The following is a 23,720-nucleotide window of genomic DNA, read 5'->3' as shown; positions in this document are numbered from 1 at the left end:
GCATGCAAGTAGTCTCAGTGTGGGACACAAAACCAGTTAACAGTAATGATGGTTGGGTGCCCAGGTTCCGCTTTTATTCTGCCAATCAAAACTTCATGTAATTTTTCATTCAAGTTTGAAGATTTATTTACAGCGACATACTTTCCATCTGCGGCGACTTTTATTTAGTTAGTCCAAATTAAGAGAAGTCCGGATCCTGACTTAGCTGCCAGCAAATGCTTTAAAAAAAATAATGTTCTGGAGCACTAAATTGGGTTTGGGCCATTGGTAGAACAATCTGTTCAGGAACAAACAAAAGGAAGTATCTCTTCGCTCAGTGCGTCATCAACCTATGAAATTAATTGACGTGAGATAAAGCCATAAGATAAAGGGAAGCATTAGACAGATTCATAGGGGAGAAGTCTGCGAATCACTTGTGCCTATGATAACTAAAATCTCCATATCTAGAGATGCAAGATGCCTCTGTTCACCCGAGGACAAAGCACAGAGGTTTTCATTCCTCACCTTCCCAGGTCCATCTGGCAGCTGTCCATTTGTTGCAAAGGGAGTGGTGGACTAGGCATCATTTGATCTGATGCAGTAGAATCGTGATGATTTGGATGAATGGGAAATAAAATTGCCAGTCGAAGTGCATGCTGTCTAGTACAGTGAAACCAATTAGAGTGAGCAATGGGCTTCAGAGCCACCATGCTTTGGACAAGCTGTGATACTCAAGGATGCTGTATGTGTGAGCTAGTTCACACAGGCTCTCATCCCCACTACATATAGAATGTAATGTGTGATACAGTGTGCAGTGTGCTAGGTCACATGTGGGGTGGGGAACCTGTGGCCCTCTTGATGTAGTGTGGTGTAGGAGGTTAAGAGCAGTGGACTCGTAATCTGGTGAACCGGGTTCGATTCCCTGCTCCTCCACATGCAGCTGCTGGGTGACCTTGGGCTTGTCACACTTCTCTGAAGTCTCTCAGCCCCACTCACCTCACAGAGTGTTTGTTGTGGGGGAGGAAAGGGAAAGGAGATTGTTAGCTCCTTTGAGACTCCTTAGGGTAGTGATAAAGCAGGATATCAAATCCAAACTCTTCTTCTTCTTCTTGATGTTGGACTGTAACTCCTATCATCCATGATCATTGGGTATGCTGACTTGGGCTGATGGGAGTTTTACTCCAGCAACATTTGGAGGGCCACAGGTGGCAGGAGGTGTAGAGTCAAGACGTAGAGTCTATGTGTTGTGGGTCGGTCTTAAGAAATGGCTACAATGGATCCAGTCAGGAAAAAAACCCTTTAAATTTCATCCCCTCCATTTGGAAATCATCAAGTGGTGATTTCCCTGTGTGAATAGACCACTGCAGACCTAACACCACAGGTAAAACTTCTGTATCCCCTCTAACACAATGCTTATTAACGGACTCCGCTAATAAATTGATCAGCCTGTTATACTGGGATTTTTTTTGAGTGTGTGATGAGAAATCTATTTTAATAGTCCAGTGTAGCAATTTTATGTGCATATGTGAACCAGAGATCAGTCACTGCAGGGGTCTTCTCTCAGTGGGCAAAGCACCCGGTGGTCTGATATGGACCTGGCAACTCATTATTTGTCTTCTGCCTGCTGGACCTAACAAGAAAAGTGTTTTGGATTTCAAATGATGGACAGTGTGATGCTGTGAAAGGTGCCAAGTGGTTATTTTAAGACATGTTATGGATCGCTCTCTCTCTCTCTATAAAATTGCCAGTGTTAAGAAACTGGGAGGGGGGTGCAGCTGCTTTTTAGATCACAAAGGTCTCTCAGTGGGGAGATGCTAAATGGGTGGGGAGAAGCAGGCAAGCAAGAAAAAAAAAAAGAGGGGGTTAGTTTCCAGGCTGTGGTAGAAGAGTTAAAATAAACAAACAGCAATGGGTGATTATTTCTCTCCATCAAGGCTCCTTTATTCTAGTAGGCTCAGTCAGTGGTCAACATGTTAGACGCCCCTCCCTGGTTTATCCATTCCTCCTTTGACAGACTTGGTTTATACAGCTGGGTCTTTGTGAAGCTTTATGGGAATTGCTGTAGAACAACAGACGTGAAGGTAGACAAAGTACCTATGCAGTGAGGACTGGCAGACTTTCCCCATGTTTCCCTGGAGTGAGAAATAGATGTGGTCACCACACACAAACACACACTTTCCTCTGAGCCCCATGACCTAACAAGCGACGGGGGTTCTTACAATGTGTACCACTCAATGTTTTTCTGCAAGAGAGAGAGAGAGAGAATTTCACTGACGGCTTGAGGTAAGTGGCAGGGAGTGTGACTTATATTTGTGTGTGTGTGTGTGTGTGTGTGTGTGTGTGTGTGTGTGATTTCTGTGATGCTTTCATGATAGGCAACTTGCTTGTTTTATTTCAACAGGGTTGTAACGGCTCCTTTCCCTCTGAGATTTAAAGTTCTCCAAGACTTTTCTTCCTTTTCTTTTGTCTCCATCAGTTTCACTTGCCGGCACATTTATGTGCACATGCACACACACACACACACACACACACACACACACAGTGTTTTCCTTGGTGAACATTCGTGTTTCATGAGAATTTGTTCCTCAAAGATATATCTATATACCTCTGCGTGCATTAGTTGGGCCATAGCTCATTGGTAGACCACCTGCTTTGAATGCAGAAGGTACCAGGGTCAATCTGTCATCTCATGGTAGGGCTGCGAAAGACTTGTGGTTGAACCCCTGGAGAATCACTGCCAGTCAGTGTAGACAATCCATGTTCCAGTGGAGATGTATAAGGGTTGCAGTTAGATGGATAAACTTGACTTCTGCCCCAACACCTGATGCAGTCCTCATTCAGTGATAATAGTGGTGGTGGTTGTGAGCGTCTATGTGTTCAGTTGCAAGAAAGCACGTGAAATTAGTTAGCCAGCGTCAAGCCCCTTCAAATTCCATTAGCCCCACTGGGGAGAGTAAGGCAAACACTTAAATCTCCCCATTTTAATGACTGCATTTTATTTTGACTGGGTCACACCCTCCATTAGAATGCAATTTTTAATTACAGTGGTGCCTCGCAAGATGAAATTAATTCGTTCCGCAAGTTTTTTCTTCTTGCGAGTTTTTCGTCTTGCGAAGCACGGTTTCCCATAGGAATGCATTGAAAATCAATCAATGCATTCCTATGGAAACCGCCTTCAGACCAGGTCCGGGGACAGTCTGTCCCCCGACCTCTTCTGAAGGCTGGGGGGGGGGAGAAGGGCTTTTCTTCCCACCACCAGCCTTCAGAAGGCTGTTCTGAAGGCTGGTGGTGGGAAGAAAAGCCCTTCTCCCCACCTCCCGCCCCGCAAGCTGGAAGCCTTCGCTGCCGACCCCCAACATTTTAAAAGCCCCCGGGACAGCAGAGGTCTTCTGAAGGCAGGCGGTGGGCGAAAGTCTTTGCTCCCCCCCCACCTGCCTTCAAAAGCCGTCCGGGATAGTGGAGAAATGCGCTGCGCTTCTCCACTATCCCGGGAAGGCAGGCAGGGGGGAGCAAAGACTTTTGCCCCCTGCCAGCCTTCAGAAGAGGTCCAGGACCTCTTCTGAAGGCCAGAGGGGGGCGAAAGGCTTTGCTCCCCACCGCCAGCATTTAAAAGAGGTCCCCGGAGATTTCCCTATGGGCTTTCTTCTTGTGAAGCAAGCCCATAGGGAAATTCGTCTTGCGGAACGACTCAAAAACGGAAAACTCTTTCGTCTTGCGAGTTTTTCGTTTTGCGAGGCGTTCGTCTTGCGAGGCACCACTGTACAATTTTGTGATTTGTGTTTTATACACTTTCCTTCATGACTGGGAAGATGTTCAGACTTGATGTTCAGACATGATGAATTCTGGATGAGAGACGGGGTAAATTAAAATGTGTTTATTTGCTTTCATGTGCCTCATACTACGTAACATCGGTGTCAAGCAAACCCCTTTTGGTGGGAAAATTCCTCAACGGGGGGGGGGGGGCAGGCCTAGTGAGAAAGCCTTATCCATTTCAAATCAAGGGTGAGCAGCCTGTGGCCCTCCAGATGTCAATGAACTCCAATTCCCATCATTCAGTCCCAACAGCGGCTGAAGGGTCATACCCCACAAATGCCCAGTAGTGCAATCTCTGATTGGTGAGATACTTGGGACTCTTGAGGAGCTCAAGGGATGCTCTTGCTTCAGGGAAATGAATATACAGTGGTACCTTGGTTTACAACCATAATCCGTTCTAGAGGTCCATTTGTAAACCAAAACAGGTTGTAACCCAAGGAGCGCTTTCGCCAATGGGGCCTCCAAAAAAATTTGTTCGTAATCCCAGAAAAATGGGTTGTAATCTAAAAAAAGGTTGCAAACCGGGACATGCACTTCCGGGTTTGACATGTTTGTAATCCAAAACGTATGGAAACCAAGACGTATGCAAACAAAGGTACCACTGTAAATTAAAGCAGCAGCTACTAGAGCTGTGGTGGCTTATGGGACCAATAACGAAGATGACAATGTTTATAATTTATATTGCACTTTTAAGTTTCCAAAGCTATTCATGTAAGGTAGGACATCACCACCATCCTCTGGACTATTTATTCCCCATCATCTTGCACAATAGCAGTCACAAAGATAAAGCAGCTCCTCTCTTCCTTGTGCAAAACTGGAGCATTTCGGTGCACGAAAGCAAGAATCTGTTTCTCAGCGGGCTTGTTAGCACCATTTATCTGTAATATGCATTGTTTCATGTATTTGCCTAAGAAGTATTAGATGGGCAGGCACAAGAGACAGGGCCTTTTCAGTAATGGCCCCATGCCTGTGGAACTCTTTCCCAAGATTGGTATATAAGGCCTCTTCAGTAACGACTTTTAAGTTGGTCTTGAAGAGTGTTTTGTAAAAATACATATATAAATCTCAAACTGCCTATCAACAGCTTTCATTGATCTGTAGCAGCTTTTAAGGCCCATCATCTGGGAGCTGAGCTTAGCTCCCATTCAAAACCATTGGTTTCCATCCAATGTTGATATATGTTTCCTTGGAGGTAGCTAGGTCCATGTCTGATTAGGGTGGGATGTGGCAATCATTTTCAGCACCATGCCAAAGCTTCTCAGAAATCTGGCACCAGCCTTACTAGAGGATCCCGGATGTTATGGGTTGGATTGTGGCGGAGATGGATGAATAGGTAACTGTGCTTGAGCTTGGGGGGGGGGATGCTATTGGAAAAGGAGTGATGGAAAATAGGTAGGAGGAGCCAGTCGTTACTTGAAATCAAAATAGCTGGTAGACATGAGTGTGGTCTTCTTTGCAATGGCACCGCGATTGAGGATCTTGCTCCTAGGAGAAATCAGCAAACCCTCTGTGTCTTTTAAGGCTGGTTTTGAAAACCGTTTTTAAATATAATTATTGTTATTCCATCAGCCTGTTTACGATTTGCTTTATTCTTCCTGGTTAGATTTTGGCTGCTGTGTTTAATCAGTTTGATACCACACATATTGTTTGAGAGTGTGTCATTCTAAACAGCTGTTCGGCTTTCTCTTTTCTGTGTGCTGCCTTAGGGAAAAAATATTTTTTTTTCAGAATGGGATGAATATGTCTACAAATAAATAAATCAGAGAGGAGCAGTGAGTGATAGTGGGGAAGAAACATGGAAGTAGAGGGGGAAATGATGTCTGCTGAGGGACACATTATAATTACTGATAGTTCCAACTTGCCTACCTTAGCAGCAATAGGTCAACCTGTCTACTACAACAGAGTTGTACAACCTCTGCAATGCTAACTATCTAAATGTTAAGGTTATCATCTCCAGGTGTCCCAGCCTTCAGAACAGGGATGGGGAGGTTATTTTTGGGGTGGGGGTGTTTCCATATTTTAGTATAAGCCTACCCCGCTCACACTTCTTGAGCCAAAATGCAGCTAGCTTTGAAATTTGCACTTTTCTGATTTTTGCGATGCGATTCTTCAACCGCCACTGTTCTGCTCCCTCCCCACCATGTGTTGTTTAAGAGAAAGTGCATATTCATGAAAGTGTTGTCAAAATTGCATTAGTTTAAAAGAAAGCGTTTTTTAAAAAATAATGCAAAATTGCAAACGAAAACGAATGGTCATTAAAATATGCATACGTTTCCATGAAGAGTTAAAATAACGGTCACACAAACAAGAGTGGAAATGAGGCATACTGAACTTAGCACTGGAAAAATGAAAAATAGAAACTGACATATTTCTGTGACAGAGGCCAGGGAGGCTGTTGACCAGAGTAGGGTCTTTCTCTGTTGTTCACCTGTGGATTGTTCTTCTCAGTGAAAGAAAACTGAAAACTGACCCCATTCCTTTCTGCCATCAGATTAAACCCTTATTATTTACCCGGGCCTTTGAATTGCATTCTTAAGTTTTATTTTATCCTGCACAGAGTGAGTATGTGTGTATTCCTGATTATTATTCTTAATGTGTGTTTTTTTAAAACTCTCTTAATTTTGTTACAGTTTGGTTGTTTTCTTTTTTGAGGGGCAATTATGTCTTTTTAAATTTGCGAATTTGCCATTCTGCTTGTTTTTCACATCCCCTGGAGCCTCCAACCTAGGTGACATACCAATCCAGTCATAATAACGATGATGGCTGTTGTTAGGAAGAGCTGTTGTATTGATTTATGTGTTGTGTAGTGTTGGTTTTGCAAATGCTTTTGAGCTGCCCTGGATGTTGTTAAGTTGGAGGGCAGGATAAGAAATATTTAGAAATAAAAAAATAAAAGAGCAGGTGGATTTTTATTTATTTATTTATTTTATTTTTATTTTGTGGATGTGGCAAACACACCACATCCCAAATATATTTTATTTAATTTATTTACTTTGGAGTTTGCATTCTCCTGGCACGGCTCCTCTGCTGATTATCCCAGAGGGAATAGCTGTGTTATTATGTCTCAGCGAAACAAAACAGAGGAAATCTGGGGGGCCGGGAGCCTTCTGACACTTTAGGAATGTAGAGACATTGGGAGCTGCCTTATACTGAATCAGCCCATGGGTCCACCTAGCTCTGTATTGTCTACACTGAGAGCCAGCGTGGTGTAGTGGTTAAGAGCGGTAGTCTCATAATCTGGTGAACCGGGTTTGATTCCCTGCTCCTCCACATGCAGCTGCTGGGTGACCTTGGGCTAGTCACACTTCTCTGAAGTCTCTCAGCCCCACTCACCTCACAGAGTGTTTGTTGTGGGGGAGGAAGGGAAAGGAGAATGTTAGCCGCTTTGAGACTCCTTTGGGTAGTGATAAAGCGGGATATCAAATCCAAACCGACTGGCAGCAGCTCTCTTGATTTTCATCTCTGGGTCTTCTTGAGGGTTTTCATCTTACCTGGAGATCCCGGAGATTGAACCTGCGAGCTTTTGCATGCATTCAAGATGCCCTCCCACAGATCTATGCCTCTTCCCCAGAAATTAACAAGATAGGAATTGCCATCATTGCCAACACGGACAGCTCGCACCTCTCTAGGCTTTTCGTTGGCCAGTACCTGCATCAACTTTAAGGCAGGTTGTATTTGCTGATGACTCTGGCTTTGCCATTGGGACAGAAATCAGCTTAACAAGAAGACTCTGTGTGTGTTTACCAACAGAAAAAAGTTTTGCCTGGCTCAGCGGGATTTTCTTTTAAAAGAGACGCATGCGATCAGTCTGTGTATCCCAGGTTTAGTTGGATAGCGGCTCATTCTGAAGATTAAATCTTTCAGCATTTCAAAAATTCCGACTTTGTGTATGTGTATGAATGAATATGAAGGTGGTCTGTCTGACTCCTTTTACACATAATACATCTGTTGTTAGAAAGCAGGGGCAGCCCTGCGTAAATAATCTTAACTCCCGGCAAGACCAGTGGAGAGAATCTGTTACTATTTTGCATTCCAGAATGTGCATATGTGAAAATAGTTTTGGACACCTATTAAACTACTTAACAGTTTTTTGATGGTGGTGGTTCTGATTCTTCCCCTGTCTTCAGCAATGTGCTCATGAGATGCACAAAGCCTAATTCTTTGCGGGGTTTAGTCAGGCGTTGGGGGCGGGGGGAGGCTAGCTTTCAGTTCAATTTCACCCCATTCATTTTCTTTCGGGATTCTATTTTAAAATAAAATTTAAAATGCGTGGAACAAACAAGGGAGAACATGCAAGATGGCAAGAACAGTAATTAAGAGAAAAAGGAAAGTCACTGATGTCCTGTTTTTATTTCCTTTCTGTTGACTTTGAGTAATAATAATAATAATAATATGCACACAGCGTTTTCTGATTGTTTAACGTGCTTCATATATTATCTCACTAATTTGTACAACAGCCCTGTAAGGTAAGCTGTAGCCCCAAGTTGTAGGTGGTAGAGAAACAAGAGGCTCAGAAAATTGCTTCTTGCAAGAGGCCATTTGATAAATGGGTGAGGTGATATTTGAATGGGGAATTTCCTGGCTCACAGCTCATACTTTTTGACATAACACTACAGTAGGTGAAGTCTTAAAAGGAGGGAGGGTGGCAGCAGTATTTTTTTTTAAAAAAAATATGCTTCCGAACGTTTAAGACTATTCATTACACCTTATGATGCTTTCATTAGATTTAGAAAAGGGCATAATGGTTTGTATAGAGGGGGTTTTTTGTGGGGGCGGGTAATGCCAGTACTAGGGCTACAACTTTTAATTAATGAATTAATTTTATTAAAAATGAACTTTTAATCAACTAAAATATTGACCCATTTAATCAAGAGGCAGTTTGCTTTTTTAAAAAATATACAAGTTGCCATGAAAACTTCAATCAAGTGTCATCTTAAAAGAAATATTTTCGTTTCTTTTGGAGGTCATATCTACCACAACACATATATGCATCCTCTAGAAATAACATATTTTTGCTTCAGAAAAAAATGTTTTAATTCATATATAAATGTGATTGATCGATTAAGGATTAAATATACTCCATGCTTACCGAACAGCAAGCCCTGTTAAACTAACTAGGCTTACTTCTGAGCAGACGGTTTCTCTGTAAAATTCATACAGTTGCAGCCCAATCCTGACCATGTCTACTCAGAAGTAATTCCTGTCGAATTCAGTGGAGCTAAGTCCCAGATAAGTAAGGTTAGGGTTGCAGCCTGGATTACCTATCGAAACATCCTCCAAAGGGAGTATAAGGGTATTGAGACTGAATTGAATATTCTGTCTTGTTTTTGAATATTGATTTATTTTTATTTTTTTGGTGTTGATGTTTCTCTGTCTATATATTAAATTCTCCAAAATAGACGCATAGAAATGCATACACAAATGTTGTCCTCAAGGCATATGCAGAGATGCACACATTACTAAAATATGCGCTAAAATATGTCACTCTGCTCTATTTCTCTAAAATAAGCATGTCGACACCTTTAGGAAGTGCCTAAATGTTAAACAGTGTTGTGTAACGCAGAATTAGATTTCGGGGTGGGATTTGTGTGTATGTTGTTTTAGATGTTCGTGTTGATGATGATTATACATATATTAAACACACACACACACGCTCCAGTTGAAATGTTTATTCTGAACTTGAATGTCGTGAAATTTCATGGGGGGGGGGAATGTAGCGAGGGAGATTCAGAATTCAGAACTGTTTCAAGATATTTAAATTGGGTTCTTTCCCATCAACACCCAGCTTACAGAGGAAAGAAGAGGCATCACTTTCAAAATAATAGCAAAAAAGTTATGTGCCTGTACTGTTGTTGTTTCTTTGGAGGGGGGGGGGCTGCGGATGTAGGAAGGGAGTGAAATGAAAGGCGAGGAACTGTTTTTTGACGAAAGTGAGTGCATTATGTTATTGATTTTGTGGGGCATAAAAACAGAGAGCACTAAGGGAGCTGTGCATTGTAGCTGGTTGGCACCAGGGGTAGACGCCAAATGGCTTGTTGCGCCAGAATCAGAGCTTCTGTTTGGAAGGAATTATTGCTGCGATATTGTTAACGAGAGCTGAAATCACTGCTCTCCTAAACACTTTATTTACAGAGGAGAAGGCTGTACACGCAATAAGGCATGGGAGTAAGTTGTGGGGGGAAAGAAAAGAAAAACCCACAAACGTCTCTCTGTGGTGAAAAGTTTTTTTTCCCCTTTTTCTTTTTCTTTCTTTCTTTTTTTTTTTTTTTTTGCCGCAATTTAGACACGATCCGTTCTTGCTGCAATTTACAGCTATAAACATTTATGGGTGTTATTGTTAATATGGGGAGAGGGATTTGCAGCCTGTAGTAGCTGGAACGTTAGCAGGGAGAGGCGGAATAAATTGTTGTATTTAGGAGTTGATTTATTTTCTCAAAAGTCAGGCTCAGTCAGAAGTTGGCTCCCCCCCCCCCCGCCCTCCCTTCCCCAGCACTCAATTTTCTCCCCTTAAATAAGACACATACATGGTGATTCAGTTGTAACACATTTTGCAAGAATAAGGTTTAATTTTTTCATTTAGAAAATGGTTGCCTGCTGAAATGTAAAAATATTTCTTCAAATTAACACAGAAATGAGAAATCTGAAATGCACCTTGTTTCTACAGGGCAATATATGGCAGGGGGCCCACTGCCCCTCCCACCATTTTTGCACCCAGTGCCATCATTGAGCCTGTTCTATTTCAAAGCAACAGAACTGCTGGATGAATTTCCAGGTGTTTCTTCTGCTAAAGGATTGCCCTCTCTTGCGCAATATGGCAGCCATTTAGGATCTAATGGCTGCCCCATATTTCCCAAGTCTTCATGTCTACTATGAATATTGGTTTTGAATTTTTTGCTTTCATAGCCCTCATATGCATTTGTGAAGGGGTGTTTTAAAAAATCACCTTTGGCGTCACACGCGTGAGATGTCACAACATTGGGAGGAGCTGGGGCGAATAGCATTAGCCTTTTTTGCTGCTGCACCACACTATTGACTCATGCTAAGCTTGTGGTCCACCAAGACTCCTAGATCCTTTTCACATGTACTACCAGCAAGTCAGATGCCCTCCATCTTATATTTTGCAGATGGTTCTTCCTGCCTAAGTGTAGATCACAGATCATGGGATCTTACAGTTGGAAGGGACCATGAGGGTCATCTAGTCCAACCCCCTGCAATGCTGGAATCTTTTGCCCAACATGGGACACAAACTCACAACCCCGAGACTAAGAGCCTGAGCTATCCAGAGCCTTATATTTGTCCTTACTGAAATTCATTTTGTTAGTCAACATGGTACCCTCTTGACTGGGACTCCGGTCCATCAATAGCAGTCAGCATGGCCGAAAGCTAGGAATGACTCTGACTACTGCTGTATGAAGTATATCTGCAATGCATGAGAAAGAACGAGATATGTCTGTTGATGTCACTCATGATGTTAGCTGATTTGCGGGTGGATAGGATTTAACCCCGCCTTGCCTGCGTTTTTGTTCAGCTGGCTGTCAGGCACTTGGGAAACGTGATTTTGACAAGTGGGTGGGGCAACCCAGCTGCCAATCCTGTGGTGACATCATGACATCATGTGATTGTCCTGCCCACCGGTCAAAGTTGGCTTGTGGAGTGGAGCCCAAAAGGTTCCCCACCTTTGAGACATGAGAAAGAAAAGGGGGGGTGGTGGTGAAGTAGGAAGCTGCTTTTATACTGAGTCAGACCATTGGTCGATCTCACTCAGTATTGTCTATGCTGATTGGCAGTGGGAATTGAACCAAAGACCTGCATGCAAATCAGATGCTCTGTCATGGAACTATGGCTCTCCTCCTAATGGAAGATCTATAGGAAATATATGTATGAGAACAGAGAAAGAGAGCGAGGGAAAATAATTATTCCTCTTTTTTTAGGTATAAGTTGCAGTGCAATCAAAACTCTCCCACTGTTTTGTGACATTGAGATTGGCCCAGTTAGAGGTGTTGTCCTAATATGGATTCTATCTCTTTCCTTATGGGCTAACTACCTTTTATCTTTAGTGCTCTAGCAGAATCATAGAACTGTAGAGTTGGAAGGGACCCCAAGGGTCATCTAGTCCAACCCCCCTGCAATGCAGGAATCCTGCTCACAGCCATCCCTGGGTGGGCTCCAACCCCTAACCTTCCAGTTAATAACCAGATTCACTGACCCACTGTGTCACTGAGGAGGTGTGTAATATATCATAAGCTAGTTTTCAATAATGTAAATTATATATATATATATATATATATATTCGCCCTCTGTCAGTGCCAAACATTTTCCTTCTCTTTCAAGGGGAAATTGCTGATTATGATGATGATAATAATAATAATAATAATAATAATAATAATAATAATAATAATACCAAACACTACCTGTGAAGAGTTCCCTTGTAGCTAAAAAACGTGAAGTAAATTCCTCTGAGTAGCTCTAGCAGAATAAATTCAGTCAGCTTAAAAAAAAGGGGGGGGACAGGCACTAACTTTGGAGGAGTTTTCTGGCAAATAAATGAGCTTGCAGGTTTAATTCAAGCCCAACCAAGCAGAGGCTTTCTGCATGAGAGAAGTCACTGATCAGGCTGGGCCTTCTCTGAACGTAAACAATGGCCGCGTCCTGCCGTTTTCAAATTTGTTCTGATAGGAGCCCATTGTGTTTGACATGGCAGCCTCATGCTGGAATGTTCCCTGGGGCTGGGGCCACAGTCCCATGCCTTGGTCTCCACTCCTCTGCCTGTTAGGTCTTGACATGGGCAGTTGGGAGCTGGATTAGGGGTAGCTGTTGTCAGTGTGCAGGGCCATGCTGGAAATACGTTGGGAGCTGAAACCCCTTGCCTGTCCCTGGCATCAAAATGCTTGCCCCAGTGGAGGTAAGCAGGTGCCCAGTTTCTGTTGGTGCCCTGGCCAAAGCTCTTTCCTTGAACTTTTGCCCGTTGAAATGGTTGCTAGATGGCTCGACTGTGAGGGAGCGCGAAGAAAAATTGTCCCGTGCTAACAGGTCTAAATTCGCCACTCAAATGTCAATGATAATGATAATAATACAGTGCTACCTCGGGTTACAAACACCTCAGGTTACAAACACTTCAGGCTACAGACTCCGCTAGCCCAGAAGTAGTACCTCGGGTTAAGAACTTTACCTCGGGATGAGGTAAACAGAAATCGTGCGGCGGTGGCATGGCGGCAGGGGAAGGCCCCATTAGCTAAAGTGGTACCTCAGGTTAAGAATGGTTTCAGGTTAAGAACGGACCTCCAGAACGAATTAAGTTTGTAACCAGAGGTACCACTGTAATAACAGCAACGGCAATAATAATAATTGCATCTTAAATGGGAAGATTTAGCTCAGTGGTTGCTTTGGGTTAATTTGACCACCCTTGTTTTTCTAGTCATTAAACAGTACGCCTCATAAACTGTCGGTATACTAAATACTTAGTACCATTGCATGTCATCTGTCACATGGTGTTGCATTCAAAATACTAGTATCTGTTGTGTTTTGGATGCAGTTGTTTTATCATTATTTATCAATATGTTGGCTGTCTATTTTATGCTTAACCTCACCCTGCCACCTATATACTGATGAAGTGTGGGCTATATGCTATATATCTTTTAAATAAACTATCAAATGCTGTTGCATGTCAGTCATCGAACATGCAGTTCATTGGGTTGTATCCAAAGCAGGACTAGCAGACTTCCACTGCTGCAGCAGCACATCTGTCTCCTCTCTTCCCCCTGCATACCCCCAAAATCTTCTCTGGGGTCCCCAACCCTCCAGAACTGATTTGGGGGCATATGTGAGAGGTTGTAAGGAAGAAGAATCTCTTGTGCTAGTGGAACAGTAACATTGGACACCACCCATTATTTCTTAACTACATTTATTTCTCTTTATTTCAATCAAGGCAGCATATGTAGGATTTCCAGGTAGTTACTGCATAATGTGCCTTTAAACCATGCCAAATACCATGTTGGCATGTTGGCTACCAACATCTGTCAAATATTAAATGGTATTTCTTGTCAACTTTCAAATACTGTCAAACATGAAGTGTCACATATCAAGTGCTGACATTAAATATCATTGGATGTCAAATATGCAATTAATATTTGGCAAATGTTTGAATATGATGAGAATATCTGGAGGATATTCAGAATCAAACTTCATTATGGAGAATTTCTAGTAGACTTTTGAGAGGCAAATTTGTTTCAGCACTGCCCCACTGTCTGACTGTTAATTTTATAGATTACTTTAAGGAGGAAATGGATCGTTCATCCTTTAAGGAATTATTTTTCTAATTACCTCCGATTTTCAGGGGAAACTGACTTCTTTTTGGCTAACAAACGTCTAATGACTGCTTTCTTGACAGCCACTTTTGGCTATTTAGCTAGCACTAGTTTGACTTTGAAAATTGCAATTTTATTCTATTATGTGAGCATTTCCTTTTTCTGTACAGTATAGCAAGGTATGGAATCTCTATTGGGCTTATCCAAAGGCTCTTTCTGTCTGGAGGCCTAGACAATAAGTGATCCCAGCAAATAATGGGATTTGCTCTATTTGGCTCCCAGCGTCTCCTGATTGGCTGGGATTCATATAGAGTGTCTGGGAGCCCTTCCATCCTCAGTGTTGAACATCCGGCCATTGGAAGCAACAAAACGAAAGAGAAGAGAGATCTCAAAGAAGAGAGACCCCCCCACCACCACAAAAAAAGTATTGTAGCAATGTATTTAGGCAAAAGTGTACCTTCTTCCAGGGCAATACCATAGATTTGGAAGGGACCCTGAGAATCATCTAGTCCAACCCCCCAGAATGTGCAGCTGTCATATGGGGATCAAACCTGCAACCTTGGCGTTTTCGCTCTAACCAACTCAGAACAACCATACATCTCTATCACAAACTCCCACTCTCTTAGTTGAAACACTGCAAGAAAAAAAAAATAAGTATCTTTTCTGGCTTCTTCCTTGGCCAAATGCAGCTGTTTGTGATTGAGGCCTCATCCAGACTTCCTTTTGTACCCCGTTTCTAGGCACAGGTCAGCACGTTCAAGTGTTGTATCCGAGTGCTTTTAAAAAACAACAACAACATGGCACTTTTCCCGCGAAAATCCACCATTTACCGCCAAATTGGAGAAAATAGGAAATCTGCAGAAAATCCGAATTGCCGATCGTTTCAATTCAGCATTAAAGAGTGGGTTTTCAGGGGAAAGCACCAGGGCAGAATTCTTTAAAATACAAATAAGTGTTTTTACATGGTGCCTTAAAGTGCGGACCTGTGCCTAAAAAGTCTGGGGCAAAGGTTGTGTGTGGGTAAGCCCAGAGGTGCAAAGGCGATGTTCAGCATCAGCCGGGGCAGTTAATAAACAAAACAAAGCCTCTGGATTGGCCAGGGCTAGTATAATTTCTAGTTTTGCCTGGATAACAGAGGGAAAGTTTTTGCCTGGCTTGGTTCATGCTCAGATTTCCATATCTGGTCTTCACACAATCCATCAGCCCATATAGCAGTGAGATTTCGAGGCTGTATGTTTTTACAATCTCTTCACATTGGCAAGTGGCAGATAACCTGCTTTGCTTGCTCAAGGTTCCAGTTTCAATCCCCACCATCGGCCCGCCGGACTGGGAAGGGCTCTTCTCTGAAACCCTTGAGAGATGCTGTCACTCAGTGTAGACAGTCCTGGGCATGATGCTCCAATTTAAAGCAGCTTCTCACCATTTCACGTTGGTGAGCTTTGGGCGCGTATCTTGACTTCCATGCAATGTTTTGGCAACCTTTGCCAATATGCAAAAGAGATCTCAGCACAGTCTATGCTGGTTTTCATTTGCCAGGCCTCGAGTCCGGATCGCATTTACATGTAATTAAGTTGCACGAGGTGTGTCGAGGGTGTCTGCTGTCAGGGAGCTTGTTGGCTTGGAGTTTGCTCACTTGGAATGCGTTAACCAATCTATTGTTTCCCTTTGCCCATGAAAGGGAAAAAAGGGGAGGAAAAATAGCATGCATGCATATAAAAAATGGTGAGGGATTGATGTGTTCATAGAAACTAATAATTAACAGATTATTATGTCCCAGGATGATTGACAGCAGAGACACATTTTTATTTATTTCATCTTGTGGCATTTTTTTTTAATTTTATGATCAACAAGTTAGGGTTGTTTCTTTTTCAGTAAAGAAACACATAGTGGAAGAGGTGTATGAGTGGGGGGAAAGTTTTCATTGGGAAGTTAGTGACTTCCCTGAAGCTTGTTCTCTAGATGAGCCTTTCCCAGCTGTGGGTCCTGTTGGACTACAGCTCCCATCATCCCTGGCCTTTGGTCCTGCTGACAAGGGATGATGGAAGGTGTAGCCCAACAACATGTAGGAACTCAAGGTTGGGTAAGGCTGCTCTGATGTCTCAATTTTTATTTTATTTTAGTTCAGCTTCAAGCGTCCAATGTGACTCAGGCCTTGGTCCATTCCCCCCCCCCCCCATTGTTGTTGTTAAAACTTCTGCCAACTTTCTCAGACATTAAGATCATTTGAAGGGGTCCTCTTGGTAGTTCTGCCACCCTCAGAAGTGTGATATCCCTAGCTAGAGTTTTCTCTGGGGCAGTCCCTAAATTGTGAAACTCCATCCCCACAGAGGTGTCTCTAGAATCTTCATTATACAGCTTGTGATGTATGTCAAAGTCCACTTTCCCCCGGGTCTTGACCGTTGAGGTATTTTGTTTTGAGGGATCTACCTCTTTTGCTGCATGTGTGCTGTTCTGTAACAGCTTTATCTCTTTTTATTATTGCACGCTCTGCTGTTGCAACCCACCCCAGGACAGTATGGTTAATAAGAAATCACATTAATAAATAAATAGCATAAGGAAACGCTACATAAACAATGAACATAAAACAAACCCATAAGAGCAACAGTGAGCAAGCCATTGCTGAGAGGCTTATCCAGTAATGTTTAGCAGCAGTCTTAAGGTCTATAGTAATATTGGTTTTTCTTCCCCATATCCCAGACTTTGGGCAAACTCAGTTCTGTACAGCTCATGTCTGCAATGTACAGATAGGCCATTACTCTTCGAGACTGATGACCATGGCTATCCATAATTTAGCCTGCCTTCCACAGCCTAAAGAAGGGTTTAGAAAGGTGCTGGTCATCTTTCTTTTTGGTTTGTGTAGATTATGAAGTCCTGACACAGAGTGCAAGAACTCTTGGATGAACAGATCCTGCTTGCCGTAATTCCTGATGCTAGTGCACCAAGGTTGAGCAGTCAAAAGTCTTTCAGTTTTTTGCTATTGCCTATGTAGATGCTGGGACGCGGGTGGCGCTGTGGGTTAAACCACAGAGCCTAGGACTTGCCGATCAGAAGGTCGGTGGTTCAATTCTCCACGACGGGGTAAGCTCCCATTGCTCGGTCCCTGCTCCTGCCAACCTAGCAGTTCGAAAGCACGTCAAAGTGCAAGTAGATAAATAGGTACCGCTCCGGTGGGAGGGTAAACAGCGTTTCCGTGTGCTGCTCTGGTTTGCCAGAAGCGGCTTAGTCATGCTGGCCACATGACCCGGAAGCTGTACACCGGCTCCCTCGGCCAATAAAGCGAGATGAGCGCCGCAACCCCAGAGTCGGTCACGACTGGACCTAAGGGTCAGGGGTCCCTTCACCTTTACCTTTATGTAGATGCTAGTAAAGTTCATTAAGTCTTCAAAGTCATCCGGTGTTGAGTGATTGAGTGATCTAGTGCCAACATGCATCAACTTCCTGTGCCTGACTGTAGAGACAGAGAGCATGTATTTTCCACCCAAGTGCTCCTCCTTCCTATAGTTTCCTTGATGGAACCCCAGACACTGTACATGTGACACTGACCAGTCCCAGACTTGCTTACTTCCAGCAAGACAGTGACCTCATGTGCCTTAAGACGAATCTCAGGAAACAGCTGTGGTTCATTAGTAGAGCATCTGCTTTGCATGCAGAAGGTCCCAAAATGGAATTGTGGAACTCGCTGCCAGAGGACATTAAAGGAGGTTGGTCAAATCAGTTGAAGACATATCTCATTGGTAGAGTGCCTGTTTTGCTTGCAGAAAGGTCCTAGTTTCAATCTCCAGCATTTCTTAGAAGGGTTGGTTATGACATTGTCTGAAACCCTAGAAAGCTACTGTAAGTCAGTGTTAAGAACATAGGAAGAAACTGCTGGATCAGGCTAATGGTCCATTCAGCATCCTGTTCTCACAGCAGCCAACCAGATATCTGAGGACCTGCACATATTCTCCCCTCCTGTGGTTTCAAGCAACTGGTATTCTGTGTAGGCAATATTGAGCTAGGTAGACTGGACATAAGGCAGATACCTTTGTTCTTGTACCCTAGGACCTTTGACTGGTTTGCTGTATTGGATGAATCTTGAGTTCTAATATTATGAAAATGTATAAGGAAGGCAAGACCTTTGTATAAATAGAGTACTGACCGAGCTTAAATCACATAAAAGAAAAGTTGGAGCCAACCAGTTTTCACCTTGATCTCAAAGCTGGCTGATTGACTCCATCCATGCATCATGGGGCTTAGTGAGAAACCAACTTTGCTCTTATGGAGAAATAGAGTGGGGGGGGGATGTCTGTTACATTAAAAAGAAGTGTGTGTGGTTGGGGAGACATGCAGTTTAAAGCATCTTGTTATATCCTGTGGACTTGGAACTGTCAAAAAAGGCAAAGCCTGTGTTTGAATGGAAATGCCTTCTTTTTCTGTTGGGAATTTTCTGCTCCAAAGTGTACCAACTGTAATTATCCATAACTATGCAGGCCTGTTTTTAATGCTGTTTTATAATTACAGGTCTTAATGCTAGATTATACAAAGTCATTTATAAATAGTCAGAAGAGAAGGACTTCGGGAGTTGTGAACCTGTGGATTGCTGTAAGGTTGTGGCAGCTGATGGGATTTCAGCTGTATATACATATAGATGTGGTGTTAGCCGTGTAATGATTGATGAATCCTTTAATTAATTCCCCAACAAGTTACGATTTATAGCCCCATATCTTTTTCTCCTGACACTTCGGTGTTTGTCACTTTTAAAGACATGGCTAAGCCAGTTCTCTCTCTCCCCCCCCCCCCCACCTCAAGTGCCTTTGTGGATTTCTTGAAGTATTTCTGGAGCATTTTGCTGAATGTAACAAGATTAGACTTTCATAATTTTATGGTATAAGCAGTTGAGTTGGAATTGAAGAAGGCTGTGTGCAAGATGACAACAGCCTTCTGAATATGGGACGCTTTGTACATCTGCTTTGGGTTGAGATGCCTCTGAAGGAATCATCCCTCATTGAACGAGCCAAGTCAAAGCAGTGGGAGGTTATCAAAATCGGTTAGAAAGCATTTGCAAAAGGGCACAATCCACTGCAATGAATGGGAGAACATTAGTGGTTTCCCTTCGTGGGTCTTTCTGAGGAATGCTTTGAGGTATACTGTGCCCATTATCTTTCAGGCTTGGGCAACTTGTGATCCAAAAATATAAAATCAGCTCAACAGATTGTGTGGGTCAACCAGATACTTGACAGCATCCCTGCTTTTGCAAGTGGGAATGGCGTCGCTCAGGGGTAGAACATGTTTGCATGTTGAGGATCTCAGGTTCAGTCCCCGGGATCTCCAGGGAGGACTGGGGGAGATTCCTCATCTGAAACTTTGGAGAGCCCCTGCCAGCCAGTGTAGACAATACTGAGGTACATGGGCCAATGAATTTGACTCAGTATAAGGCAAGCTGCCTGTGTTCCTCTGGGCAAAGCATTGAGGCTTATTAGAGTTCTAGTGGCCAACCTGGGTTCAGCTTTGTTGTTTAGTCGTCTTCGTCGTCTTCGACTCTCCGTGACCCCATGAATCAGAGCATGCCTTGGAAACACTCACTTTCTTCTCAAAGTTTCTCCTTTTTTCATGTCCATGGAGTTTTCTTGGCAAAATACTGGAGTGGTTTGCCAGTTCCTTCTCCAGGTGGATCACATTTAGTCTAAACTCTTGGCTATGACCTGTCTATCTTGGGTGGCCCTGCACGGCATAGCTCATAGCTTCCTGGAGTTATTCAAGCCCCTTCGCCACAACAAGGCAGTGATCCATGAAGGGGGGCATTCAGCTTAGTGGGTTACAAATTAAGCACATTATTATCTTGTTAATGTAAAGTTAGAACTGCAACAAAATGCTGCCAATTTGGAGGGCTCCTGCTCATGGTTCCAAACACCCGATCACATCCCTGCCCTGGTTTTCCATTTCCCCTCCTTTGTTTCATTAGAAGAGGGTGTGCATAGCCATTACTTGAAAGGCACACGCATGTAGTTGCCTTGGAGGCATAAACCTCTGAGGAAACTTGTACAGTATTTGTCCCATAGCAAGATGGGATGTGGGTGGCGCTGTGGTCTAAATCACAGAGCCTAGGGCTTGCTGATCAGAAGGTTGGTGGTTCGAATCCCCGCGATGGGTTGCTTGGTCCCTGCTCCTGCCAACCTAGCAGTTCGAAAGCACGTCAAGTGCAAGTAGATAAATAGGTACTGCTCCAGCGAGAAAGTAAACGGCATTTCCGTGTGCTGCTCTGGTTCACCAGAAGCAGCTTAGTCATGCTGGCCACATGACCTGGAAGCTGTATGCCGGCTCCCTCGGCCAATAAAGCGAGATGAGTGTTGCAACCCCAGAGTTGTCCGCAACTGGACCTAACGGTCAGAGGTCCCTTTATCTTTACCTTTAAGATGTCTGTTTGATGGTCCTAGAAGAATTCCCACTAAAGCTTTAGTTGAAAAACCTATTATTTAAGCAGAACAATGGTGAACAAAGGTGTGACAATAGCACAAGAATAAAGCTAGTGTCAGCATTGATAGGCTTCTTCACGTAAACATAAATTGTGCTGAAGGCACTTGCTGATAGCATTTGACTTCGAAGTAGATGCCAGGTCTATTTATTTATTGGAGAATTAGAAAGTAACTGGTTGGATTCATGGTGAATTCTGCTTTTTCCTAAATTTTGTTAAATGTTTGGGCATTGGGCAGTAGCTCTCTGGTGCTGGGGCATTTGTACAAATAGATATTTTTAAAAATTACTCCATAAAATGCATTGTACATTCATGACATTGAATGAGAGTCCGTGTGGTGTAGTGGTTAAGAGCGGTAGTCTTGTAATCTGGGGAACCGGGTTCGCTTCCCCGCTCCTCCACATGCAGCTGCTGGGTGACCTTGGGCCAGTCACACTTCTCTGAAGCCTCTCAGCCCCACTCACCTCACAGAGTGTTTGTTGTGGGGGAGGAAGGAAAAGGAGAATGTTAGCCGCTTTGAGACGCCTTCGGGTAGTGATAAAGCGGGATATCAAATCCAGACTCAAGGCACCATGTTAAAATGACTAGAATATGCTTTTATTCTCTGTTCCACCTGAAAAGACAAGGTTTGCCACAAACTTAGCAGATCTCCAAACTGTTTTCTCCTTGTAGACCAGAGATGGGCAACTTGTGTCCTTCCAGCTCCTGTCATTTGTGACCATTGGCCATGCAGGCTTAGACTGATGGGAGCTGGAGTCTAGCAATGGATGGGTAGCAACAAGTTCCCCTTCCTGTTTTAAGCAACAGATGAGCATGCATAGTTAAAGATAGGGATGGATGGATCTGTCTGCTTCTAGCCCTTAACAATTTTTTACTTTTTAAAAAATGCTATAGGAACATTCATATTTAAACACATATTTTATCACAAAATAGAATTTAAGTCTTTTTGGCCCTCGACATATGCAATTTAGAACATATTTTATGCTAAAATACCCATTTACCTTTTGGGTATCTTTTTGAACCAAGAACCGTATCACAAAATTCAGGGAAGTGCAAAATCCCAAAGATATTTGGTGCTGATCTGCCGATCCAGTCAGTTTTCACTCAAATTCACAGAAACCAAACTTCTCCAAGTATTCCTGAGAGAAGGGATCAGTCATAAAATGGTTTTTTTATTATTATTAAGTCTCACAGTTTTGAGGGGGAGAATGGCTTTTCAAATCAGGTCATTAGGAGTGAAATAAGCCCTTATTAAAGGCTGTTTAAAGGTGCTGCTTGCTGCCTGGCCCAGTTGAGTGCTATTTCATGTTCACTGTGCCAAATTCTATGGACATTCTCAAGATCACAGCACCCTTCTGTCCCCGCAACACCCTCTGTGGTTCAAGTGGGTACTAGGCTTTTGAAACGGACCTTTTCCAACTGTGAAAAAGAAAATCAGCAATGCTGTTACTGGAATGTTGTGAATGCTGGGTTTTCTTTTGTTTTTCTTACTTGCCCAAGAAATGGTGCCTGGACATTATGCATTCAGGAGCACCTGTGTATATATATCCTCCAGGCCACTTGCTCCAAAGTTGCTTCACTTAAACCAACTAATTTAGCCCAGTTTTAAGCAGCAAGGATTTTAACCTTCAGGCCTGCCCATTTAGCTATCTATCTATATATGTCTATCTGTCTATCCCATCTGTCTCATTTCCCTTCAAGGGGCTTAAAGATCTGGGCTTTCTAGGTCCATGTCCAAGCTAGTTCTTTTTTGCTCCAGCACTTTCCCTAGGAAAACCTATTTTTTACCACTGAATTGGTGCAAATGGGATTCCACGGAAAACCTGAATTGCTATTTGTTCCCATTTAGCTTTATAGGTTTTCCTGAGGAAAGCAGCCGGGGGGGGGGGGGACTCAGACATGGACTGGGAAAGTCTGGCAAAAGTTTACACACCCTCCAACATTTTTCTGATGAAAATAGGGGTGTTACTACAACAACTACTACTACTTTTATTATTTTTACACCACCCATCTGACTGGGTTGCCTCAGCCTCTCTGGGTGGCTTCCAACATATATAGAAACGTAAGAAAACATTAAACAATTAAAAACTTCCCTCTAGAGGGCTGCCTTCAGATGTCTTCTAAAGCTTCTATAGTTACTTATCTTATAGTTACTTGGCTTGGGGGTGACATAGCTCTATACCCTCCAACGTCTTTCTAATGGAAATAAGGACATTCTAAGGAAAAGTGGGACATTCCTGGATCAAATCAGAAATCAGGATGGAGTCTGTAAATTCAAAACTGTCCCTGGAAAATAGGGACACTTGGAGGGTCTGAATTAAGTGTGGAGGAGCCCTTATTTTGCCCTATGAAGTCCTGAAGCTAGATTGTCCTTGTAATTCATGTTTGAGGATCTTAATGGTGAGACAGCAGGAAATAATTTTAGGTCTTAAGTTTACTCTGCTTAGCCAGAATCCATATAACCAACCATTTTAACATACCTTGTCACCTATGGTCCCTTTGGACCGAGGGTCCTGAGCCACAGCACTCTTACTGAATTGGTTAGTGGTGTTTCAGCTTTGCACTGACACAAGCAGCACCCTTGATCAAGCTGACATCATCACCATATTTATTTATTTAATATACCGTATACAAAACAAGTGCATATATAAAAGCAGTCAAAACAACCTGCATTTTTTAAAAAACAAAAAAACAAAAAAACCCATTATACACATAAGAGCAATTCAAAGAACTGCATATATAAAAACAATTTGAAATCCAAAAACATGCCATCTGTTTTTTTAAAAGTTCTCCACTTAGAAGGCTTGTTGAAAGAAGAAAGTATCCAACAGATGCTGATAACTCAGTAGAAATGGTGTTCATCTTATCTGTATTCGAAATTATTAGGGGCCACCACACAAAAGACTTTATTTCAACATCCTGCAGAACAGACCTCTAGATAGGATGGTATCTGCAGGAAGCCCTCTCATGTGCAACACAGTGATCAATTGGATATATAAGGGCTGAGGTGCATTTTTTTAAAAGGGATCCCAGTCCCAAGTTGTACAGGGCTTTGTACATGCGTTTGAATAGGGTGATGTCCATTTGATCACTCAACGCTTTGGGCATCTCAAACTCGTGCATTAAAAGTTGACCCTGAATGATGACTTGCAGATACTCACAAGCAAGTCATC

The 23,720-nt window shown here is 42.9% G+C and overlaps 1 protein-coding gene and 1 long non-coding RNA gene across 11 annotated transcripts in view; one reads left to right on the top strand and one right to left on the bottom strand.

The window, feature by feature from the left end:
• LOC309352041 overlaps positions 1-23,720 on the bottom strand; it is an 802,957-nt gene that overhangs the window by 437,389 nt on the left and 341,848 nt on the right. The gene's annotated exons all lie outside the window — the stretch shown is intronic.
• SOX5 (SRY-box transcription factor 5) overlaps positions 1-23,720 on the top strand; it is a 767,649-nt gene that overhangs the window by 411,472 nt on the left and 332,457 nt on the right. The window lies entirely within an intron of this gene.

Source organism: Podarcis erhardii (assembly GCF_964252035.2).
Source record: "Podarcis erhardii genome assembly, chromosome: 10".
Taxonomy (NCBI): Eukaryota; Metazoa; Chordata; class Lepidosauria; order Squamata; family Lacertidae; genus Podarcis; species Podarcis erhardii.
The sequence above is the reverse complement of the archived record's forward strand: the minus strand, read 5'-3'. Positions and strand labels throughout refer to the sequence as shown.